This window comes from Podarcis cretensis (assembly GCF_951804945.1).
Source record: "Podarcis cretensis genome assembly, chromosome: 15".
Taxonomy (NCBI): domain Eukaryota; kingdom Metazoa; phylum Chordata; class Lepidosauria; order Squamata; family Lacertidae; genus Podarcis; species Podarcis cretensis.
Genome location: NC_137185.1, coordinates 18071 through 27487, shown reverse-complemented (window position 1 = coordinate 27487; position 9417 = coordinate 18071). Strand labels below are relative to the sequence as shown.

The window sequence follows — 9417 nt, the reverse complement described above, 5'->3', positions numbered from 1 at the left end:
CCACACCCCCCCCGGCCTCGAATGCCCCCCGACTGCTCACTGCCACCCCGTTTGTTGCCGCCTCGTCACAGTCCTTGGTGCCATAACAATGGCGGGCAGGGGGCACGCAGCTGCTTGGTAGGCTTGGGCGCTCGTCTGGGGCGCAGCTACGGGGACCTGGAAATGTTGGGACGGTGAATGGGTAGCCTCCAAGCTCAGAGGTAGTCTATCTGGTTGGCTGGGTTTGGGGGAGGCGGAAAAGAAAGCCTTACTTTGGGGGCCACAGTTCCTGAACTGCACATCCACCAGCGCCACGCTCACCACCGAGGAAAAGGTCACCTGTGGAGGGAGAGACAGCGCTCTTGACATGCTCCGGTGAAGGAGCCGGCCGGCGAGAGCGAGGAGCCCAAGACCCACCTGGAAAGCGCACGGGACTCTTCTGGTGGAGGCCAGCAGGGGGCGCCAGGCACCAGAGGACGAGGTGGAGCTTCGCCATGGCTCAGCTCCAATGTGAAGCTCCCGTTGAGTCCTGCAGGGGAAGGGTCTGGGGGGTCATCTAGTCTGACTCGGCATGGATTGCGGATTGCCATCTGGTCTCAGTCGCTCTTGATTTTATCAGTCCCCAAAAGGGGACGGGAAGCAGGGCACCAGTAAATGTCATGATAAGAATGATCAGGATGGTATTTCTTTACGCCAACCCCAGCAGGCGGGTCGGTAGTCTAGAAATCAATAGAAATTATATGATACGATACGTACTGCAGTTTAGAAACTTATTATGTGATATTGATATGGAACTATGAGAACCGGGCCAGGGGGCATTTCCTCCACCACACTGGGGAAAAGGCCAAGTAGTGGGCTCTAGGCCTGTTGGATTTCCGAACTCCATTGCCCCAAGCTTACCTGTCTCGGCCATGCTCTACCAGGCGCGGAGCTCACAACCTGAGGCCGCGGCACTCGGGGTCGGGGAGTGGAGTCGGGCAGGGGCAGCAGGCGGCTTGGCTCACTGCTCCAAGGAGCTCATGTACCAGCCTGAGGGGAGGTCGGGGGGTGCCAGGTCAAAGGGGTGCTCTAACTGCTAAGCAATGCTTCCCCTCCCTTCAAATGAAGTATATTTACCCCGGTCGGTGCCCAGTGTGGATGAGGGGTGTGTGTGGCGCTGCGCGCCCAGCCTCCACCATGCCCTGGGCGCCACCGATACCCGGAGTGCCTGCCTGTCTTCCCTTCCCCCAGGCAGACCGGGCAGGAGCCTGTCCCTTGGTTTAGGAGTGCCAAGCGGCAGGCAGGCAGGCAGGCAGGCAGGCAGGATGGTTGTCCCCTGCCTGCCTGCCTGCCTTCCCCCAGGTAGACCAGGCAGGAGCCTGTCCCTTTGTTTAGGAGTCCCGCTGAACTCCTAATGGTTACATCTATTTTGACTCAGCCAGCATGATGTTGGATGCTCCCATTTTCTTCCAGAAGCAGCCTGCTCTTTATCAGCGATATAGTGTCTAGGGGTCCATTCTTTTCCTCCAGCAGCATGGTACTCTCACGTGGGGCGGCGCTAGGGTGGCAGTAGACTGTTCCCGGCGCCTGCCCTCTTGCTTCTGCGTGACTGACGGAAGCGAGGCAAGAGTGGCTGGCGGAGGATACAAAGGCCGGCAAAGGGCAAGCTTTGCCCTGTGTGGGTCTAGCCCCTGGCTGGTCCAGGGGCGAGGTTGCTGGTGGCCCCGGTCTACTGGCCGGCAAGCGGGGGTGGGCTGGCCAGTCTTCACGGCAGAAGGAGCGTAAGCACTGGCCGTTTTCCGGGGGGGAGCGGCGGCGGAGCTTAGGAGGCTGAGTGTAGCTCCTCCCCGGTGTGGTCTGTTCCTTCTGCGGCCGCTGGCGGCTCTCCTCTGGTGTACTACTGACCAGGCAAGCTGGGACGTGGCAGTCCCCTTCAGAGGTCGGAAGGCTTTCCCGGTCTACCGCTGGGAGGTCTGTCCGCCGCCTGGTCCCCCCAGCTGGTCATTCGGCCGGCGGGTGGAAGTCGGGCAGTCAAGCTGACGGCAGGGCTGCAAGCAGCGGCCGTTCTCCACCTGGCCGAGGCGGCTGGGTCTTTCCGGTCCACTTGGGAGGACGGGCGGATGGAAAGGTTCTCGGTCCCTCCGGCGAGGGTAGGTGGTTATCTCCGGTCTACCTGCCAGAAGCCAGTGGACCGCACATCTACTCGCGAGGGCCCCGGTCTTCCCGACGGCGGAGCTACGATCGCTGCCCCACGGTCTGCCGGCCGGGGAGGCTGGGGTTTAACGGTTTCCCGGTCGCTCCTCCTTGGGCCCGGGAGACGTCAGTCCAGCCCGCGGCGTGCCTGGAACTGTTGTCCCGTGGTCTACTCACCGAGGAGGCTGGGATTTGCTGACCCCCTTCAGAGAACGTCGGGCCTTACGGTCTACCGGCCGAAGGCCCAGTCTGCTTCTTGCGTCTACGGTCCCCCCGGTCTGGCCCACACCCAAAGGAGGGGGCTAGAAGCGGTGCCCGGTGTCCCGGCCTTGTGCTCCCCTACGGTCTGCTGGCCGGGGAGGCTGGGTCTTGCCGGTCTAACTCCGAGAACGGAAGGCTTCCCGGGCTACCCCTCCGAAGGCCTGCCAGGTCACCACGGCCCTGTCGAGGGAAGGCGCGGCTCCATCGAACGACCTGGCATAGGGAATGGAACCGCTGGCCAGTCTACTGGCCTCCGGACTTCGGTAAGTCCGGTCTACCTGCCGAAGGGGCTGGCAGCGTTGCTCGGTCTTCCGGCCGTCGACTCTCCTCCGGTCTGCCGGCCGGGGGGGGGGGGAGGCTGGGTCTTGCTGGTCTACCTCCGTGGAAGGGAGGCTTCCCGGTCGTCCCGCTCCTCGCGTCCCCGGTCACCCCAGTCAGTCTGCCTGTCTGCCTGCCTCCCCGCCTCAGGGTCTGGGGCTTCCAGGTCTACCTTGGAGGACAGACGACTTCTTGGTCTCCCCTCCTTGGGCCCAGAAGGCGCCGGTCCACTTGGCGGTGGGCTTGGTGCCGCTGCCCGGTCTGGGTCTTGGGGGTCTTCCACGGAGAACGGTAGGGTTCCTGGTCTACCCGCCAGAAAGCGCAGCTCTGCCGGATTACCTGGCGTACAGCATGGAACCGCTGGCCGGTCTACTCTGCGCCAGACCTCGGGAACCCAGGTCTACCCCCCGGAGGGGCTGGCAGCGTTGCCCGGTCTGCCGGCCCTTGGCGCCCCTCCAGTCTACCCGCGGGGGGGGGGGGGAGCTGGGACTTGCCGGTCTACCTCTGGGACTGGGGGGGCTTCCCGGTCTACCGGCCCGTGCCTCCAGGGGCACCTCCAGCTATACCCAGTCGTTGGACCTCGACGACATCGCCAAGGGTAGGGTTCGTGGCGACAGCTGCCGTAGAACTCGGTGACTTTGTAGACCGCCGCTTGGCGGCAGCACGGCAGGTAGGCGATGGAGGAGATGGGTGGGGGCGTGCGGGCATCCGTCCTTGCAGGGACAGCAAGGGAGAAAACTCTTGGCGTGCGTGCATTCCTTTGCGGGAGGGGGAGCATGCAGAGACACAGGGATACAGAAAGACAAGCACAAAAGCGCTCGTGGGTCTCACACGCACTTGATTGTTTGCGGGGGGAGGGAGGGAGGGGGAGGGGGGCAGACAGGCAGGCAGAAACAAAACTTCTCTCTCTCACACACTTACATACACACACAGGCGCTTGTTTACGGGGGAGGGAGACAGAAGGGCACGAAATTTCTCTGTCACACTAGCATACACTCAAACACAGCATGTGCTTGTGTGCGGGGGAGACAGGGACAGAGAGATGGACACAAAACATCCCTCCAACGCACGCACACGCACACCCAAGAAACCCCCCCCGCCCCCCCATGTGCTTGCGGGTGGGGGAGAGAGACAGGCCCAAAATAGATCAAGGAGAGAGAGGGAGGCGGGCAGGCAGGCAGGCAGGCAGGCGCACACATACACGCATCCCCCATTTCGACCGCACGCACGAGCATGACAATAGGGATACGACGCAGAAGAAGAAGGGGCGAACGGCTGTCCTGCCCTTACCATGCTGGCCGCACTGGAGCCCTCCTAAAGCAAGTAACCGGCGCGTACCCGGTCTACCTGGGAGAAGGCAGGCAAGGAACGGCCGCCCTGCCCTGCGTCGGCTACACGGGGGCGCTTCTAAAGCGAGGGAGGGGTGCCTGCCCGGTCTACCTGGAGGAAAGCAGGCAGGCAGGCAGGCAGGGGACGTGCTGCCTGCCTGCCTGCCTGCCTGCCGCCTGCCCAGCGCTCCTAAAACAAGGAACCGGCGCCTGCCCGACCTACCTGCTGAAAACTCCCCCCCCCCGTGATGCCCGGGCCCGGTCTACCCGGAAGAAGGGACGTTAGGGGGCCGTTCCTCCGCTCGACCAGGAGCCGGGCTTCTTACCCATTTAAAGTTTGAGAATAGGTTGAGATCGTTTCGGCCCCAAGACCTCTAATCATTCTCTTTACCAGATAAAACACACTTGGTTTTTTGCGAGGGGGGAGGGAGGGGGAGAGACAGGGAGGCAGGCAGGCAGGCAGGCAGGCAGGCAGAAACTATATATATATAATCTGTCACACAGACACACAGACACACACACACACACACGCTTGTTTACGGGGGAGGGAGACAGAAGGGCACAAAATTTCTCTCTCACACTAAGCATACACTCAAACACAGCATGTGCTTGTGGGGGGGGGGGGAGACAGAGACACAGGAGCCAAATACACCGCACACACGCTTGTGTGCAGGAGAGACAGACAGGGACAGAGAGATGGACACAAAACATCACTCCAACACGCACACCCCAAAAAACACTCCGCCAGCCCTTCCGTGTGCTTGCGTGCAGGGGAGAGAGACAGACCAAAAATAGATCAGAGAGAGTGAGAGGCAGGCAGGCAGGCAGGCAGGCAGGCAGGCAGGCACACACGCACGCATCCCCCATTTCGACCGCACTCACTCACGCACGATCATGACAACAAAAGGGATACGAAGGAGAAGGGGAAGAGAATGGCTGCCCTGCCCTTACGATGCTGGCCACACGGGGGCCCTCCTAAAGCAAGGAACCGGCGCCTACTCGGTCTTCCTGGGAAAAGGCAGGCAAGGAACGGCCGTCCTGCCATGCGCCGGCCACACGGGGGCGCTCCTAAAGAGAGGGAGGGGTGCCTACCCGGTCTACATGGGGGGCGGGGAGGCAGGCAGGCAGGCAGGGGACGGCCACCCTGTCTCGCTAGCGCTCCTAAACCAAGGGAGGGGTGCCTGTCTGGTCTACCTGGCGGAAGGCAGGCAGGCAGGCAGGCAGGCAGGCAGGCAGGCAGGCAGGCAGGCACCGGGGTGCTGTTAAAGCAAGGAACTGCTGGAACTCAAGCTGCCTTTGAACCAACACAGACGTGACTCCTCGCATGCTCAAAGACTATTTCTTTTTTGTTACCGGAAACTCAAGTTGTAAAGAGTGCAATGGACACCAGGCTGACCCCTCTCTCCCCACGATGCATGAGTATCACTTTCGGCCGTCGCGCCTTAACAATGCCTTCATGTGAGAAATAGTGGTCTCTCCTCGCCTCCCACTATTTGAATAGAAGCCCAGTACTTTCCTGCTATTATCTGAACCGAGTCCCTGGCGGAGATAGAGTAGGCTATGGAGGAAAATAGATGGCTAAGCGGAAGAGGCAACGGAGCCTGCTGGCTACTGCAGACCACGGGTGCCAACTTGAATAAATATGGAGGGGGGAGGCATGGGCGTGGCCAGGATTTATGTTGGCGGGGGGACGGGACAGAATAATCTGCGACGCAGTTGGTCAGTTAGTTCAGCATTTTTTCTTTTCTTGATTCCTTGGCTACTCATGGGGACAGGTAAGTCCCACCCCGCCTAATAGAGCACAAGACATGGCGCGCTCGCACCATTTGGACAGCAATGAATGACCCTCAACTTTTTTGGGCGGGCGGCCCCCGCAAATATTTTACTGGGGGGCGAAGGAACCTCCGCCCCAGGAATTGGCTCCTACTCTGCAGACCGCCCCTCCCACCACCTTGATGAAAGTGTCCCTAAGCACGTGCAGAGTAAATTTCCATTCCACAAATAAAAGGAGACGCCACTCTGTGGAGATTTGTTAATTTTATTTATTCAATTACTGTACGTGTATACCCCGCTTGATTGTAGAAAACCTCAAAGCAGTTTGTAAAAAGATAAAGCCGTAAGATTATTAGTAAAAAACCTGTAACAGCGCCGGTTTGGCATGAAGGGAAGGACGGGACTTCCAGATCGGAGGGTTGCATTTTGCTTACCATACTCACTGGAGCCCCAGAACCGTCTTCTAGAGTGGCTGGGGAGGGGAGAGAGGGCAAGTATATTAAACCTCGGGTTAATGCCCCCCACGTCCTTCTTCATCTCATTCCTGACTTCAGCTCAGCTTCCTGCGCACCTGCCCGCTCGCCTCCCCCCTTGTCGGGATTTGTCAAGACACAGCAAAGCGGGGAGACCTCGAAGGGCTGCTGAGAACATTACGGGGCCCCAGAGAGCCCTCGGCTTCTAGTAAGGAAGGTCTTTATTTCTGATGGCTCCTCTGAAAGTGGGAAGAGATAGGATTCTGGAATGGGGGGGGGGAATACATGCGCCCACCACCAACTCTGGGGAATAAAGGGGCGCATTAGACTGACCAGCAGCATCCCTTCGAGCAGGACTTCAAAACGCCTGCAAGTTCATTGCTTCACACTGGGGGCGAAACAGGCCCAGACGGGGGGGGGGCATGTGGGCCACTTGGCCGGGGCCTCCGATTCCAAAGGGGGCCTCGGTCATCATATTTATCTATATTTTCTATCTTGCCTTTATATGCAGGTATGGTTCAAGCCTTGAAATAAAATTATTTGTCAGCATAACATTTGTGAAATTAATTTTTTACTTACTTATTTTTAAGACTTCAGTTATCCCCAGGGTAAAAAAAAGGGGGGGATACATTATCTACTTGGCCCGGGCCTCTGCCTGGCTCTGCAAGGCCCTGGGGCGAATTATGATCTGAAATCCTTCCAGTAAATACACAGAAGACAGGGAGGGAGGAGGGAGGTCCTTCTGGTAGTTCAGTAGGTGTGTGCCCAGTGTTAACCTCTTCCTTCCAGCCTTAAAATCACCATCAGCCTTCGAGGTTAGAGCATCAGGATCGCACCAGTCAGTCGGCTCACTGGGGCCGTTGTGCGTTGCTCGCCACCGACCGCAACAAGGCCTATTCAGTAGAGTCTGATAACATTCTCACAGCCTTCCCCACGTACCACTCCGTACATAGCAACAGGCACATTAGCTGGGAGTGGAGAGAAGATTGGGGAACTGCCTTTCGCCAGCAGCAACAGAGACCTCTGCTTGGCCGCTGAGAAACAACAAATGCAGCATGAAACTAAAGCAATTCTTCGAGTCTCTGGATCGTGCGGGAAACACTTATTGCATGAATGAAAAACGTGTTTGGGCTCCTTTAATATCTTTGAAAAGCTGCATTTTAGTGCCTCCCCCCCCCCATCTTAATTTCGCCGCATTCTGATCTCAGAAAGTCCCTTATTGGGGGATGAGCTTTGAAGCCTTCTTGAACTGGCCAGCAGAGGGCGATATGGAATTTCGTTGCCATAGACTGGGGTGGGGGCGCGCAGGGGCGGGGATGGAAAAGTGAAAGGATCACAGGGAATTATTCCGGCTTGCTACTTTGCAGCAGACGGCTCTGAAAGCACTTTGCAGCAAGCACTTCACTTTCATTAAAACAAAAGGGGGCAAATTAAAAACGAATCCGTAGAAGTGCATTTGGAGCCCCCGGGAAAACAGATCCACGTGCCATCGTCTTCCTAGTGTTCGTTGTCCTCAGTTGAGAGAAACCTCTCTTACTCTGGAGGCAGAGGAAGCAAACACGCATCCGGTTGTAAAAGGCGACAAAACGTATGGGGAAAGCCTCAGCCTCCATCAAAGTCCAATTTTTGCAACATCAGGAACTTGTAGCCAGGCCTCACCTCTGAAGATCCGCATCCAACATGTGTGACGAAACATGCCAGATGGGTTTCTCTTATGAAAAGGCGAATGCCAGTCCTGTGTCGTAGTGCCCGATTAATGTATAAGCTAAACAAGCTATAGCTTAGGGCCCTACTCTCTTGGGGACCCCCACAAAATTAAAAGGGGGGAAAAACCCCAGATTTACATTTCCAAAATATAAGATAAAAAATAAAAAAAATAAAACCTACATACAGCAACAGTGTTTTGTGTTGTGTATGGACCTATTAAATTACCAGCGAGGGGTGAACGGCAGCGGCCGGGGTGGCGGTCGGTCAGAGTTCCGTGCCCATGCGGCTCTCTGCCGTCCCTTGCCTGCCTGCCTGCCCGCCTCTCCCCCTCCCCCCCCGGTGGACTGGGTAGGCGCCCGTCCCTGGGTTTAGGAGCGCCGGGGAGCAGGGAGCAGGGAGGGAGTCAGGGTGGCCGTCCTATGCCTGCCTTCCTCCAGGTAGACCGGGCAGGAGCCTGTCCCTTGGTTTAGGAGCGCCGGCCAGGCAGGCAGGCAGAGTGGACGTCCCCTGCCTGCCTGCCTGCCTGCCTGCTCCCCCAAGCCCCCAGTTGACCGGCTAGGCACCCCTCCCTCGCTTTACGAGCGCCCCCGTGTGGCCGGCGAAAGGCAGGGCGGCCGTTCCTTGCCTGCCGTCTCCCAGGTAGACCGGGTAGGCGCCAGTTCGATTTAGAAGCGCCCTCGTGTGGCCAGAATGGTAAGGGCAGGGCAGCCGTCTTCTTCTTCTTCTTCTTCTTCTTCTTCTTCTTCTTCTTCTTCTTCTTCTTCTTCTTCTTCTTCTTCTTCTTCTTCTTCTTCTTCTTCTTCTTCTTCTTCTTCTTCTTCTTCATATCCCTATTGTTGTCATGATCGTGCGTGTGTGAGTGCCTGCGGTCGAAATAGGGGATGCGTGTGTGTGCGGCTCCCTGCCTGCCCACCCGCCTCCCTCTCTCTCCTTGATCTATTTTGAGTCCGTCTCTCTCTCCCCCACCCGCAAGCACAATGGGGGGGCGGGGGTGGATTCTTGGGTGTGAAGGAGAAGAGGCACCTCGGCAGAGAGGGCAGCACAAGGCAGGCAGGCAGGCACACAATAGCCAGTGTGGTGTAGTGGTTAAGAGTGGTAGACTCCTAATGTGCTGAACCGGCTTTGTGTCTGCAGTTGCTGGGTGACCTTGGGCTAGTCACACTTCTCTGAAGTCTCTTGGCGCCACTCACCTCACAGAGTGTTTGTTGTGGGGGAGGAAGGGAAAGGAGAATGTTAGCTACTTTGAGACTCCTTCAGGTAGTGATAAAGCAGGATATCAAATCCATGTATACCGGGTAGGAACATGGCCCTTTGTACGGAAGCGCCATGCGGGCGGCAGGTAGGCAGGCAGGGAAGGAGCGTGGCTGTACCTTGCCTGCCTTCCTCCAGGTAGACTGGGTTGAAAT

General features: G+C 58.0%; 1 long non-coding RNA gene across 1 annotated transcript; it reads right to left on the bottom strand.

Annotated features, from left to right (window-relative positions):
* Positions 1 to 73: 73 nt before the first annotated feature.
* Positions 74 to 1105, bottom strand: LOC307204529. The gene is made up of 3 exons (XR_013833732.1): positions 880 to 1105; positions 397 to 698; positions 74 to 318 (listed from the first exon to the last, which is right to left on the bottom strand). It is a non-coding gene; the product is annotated as an uncharacterized lncRNA (long non-coding RNA).
* Positions 1106 to 9417: the final 8312 nt, after the last annotated feature.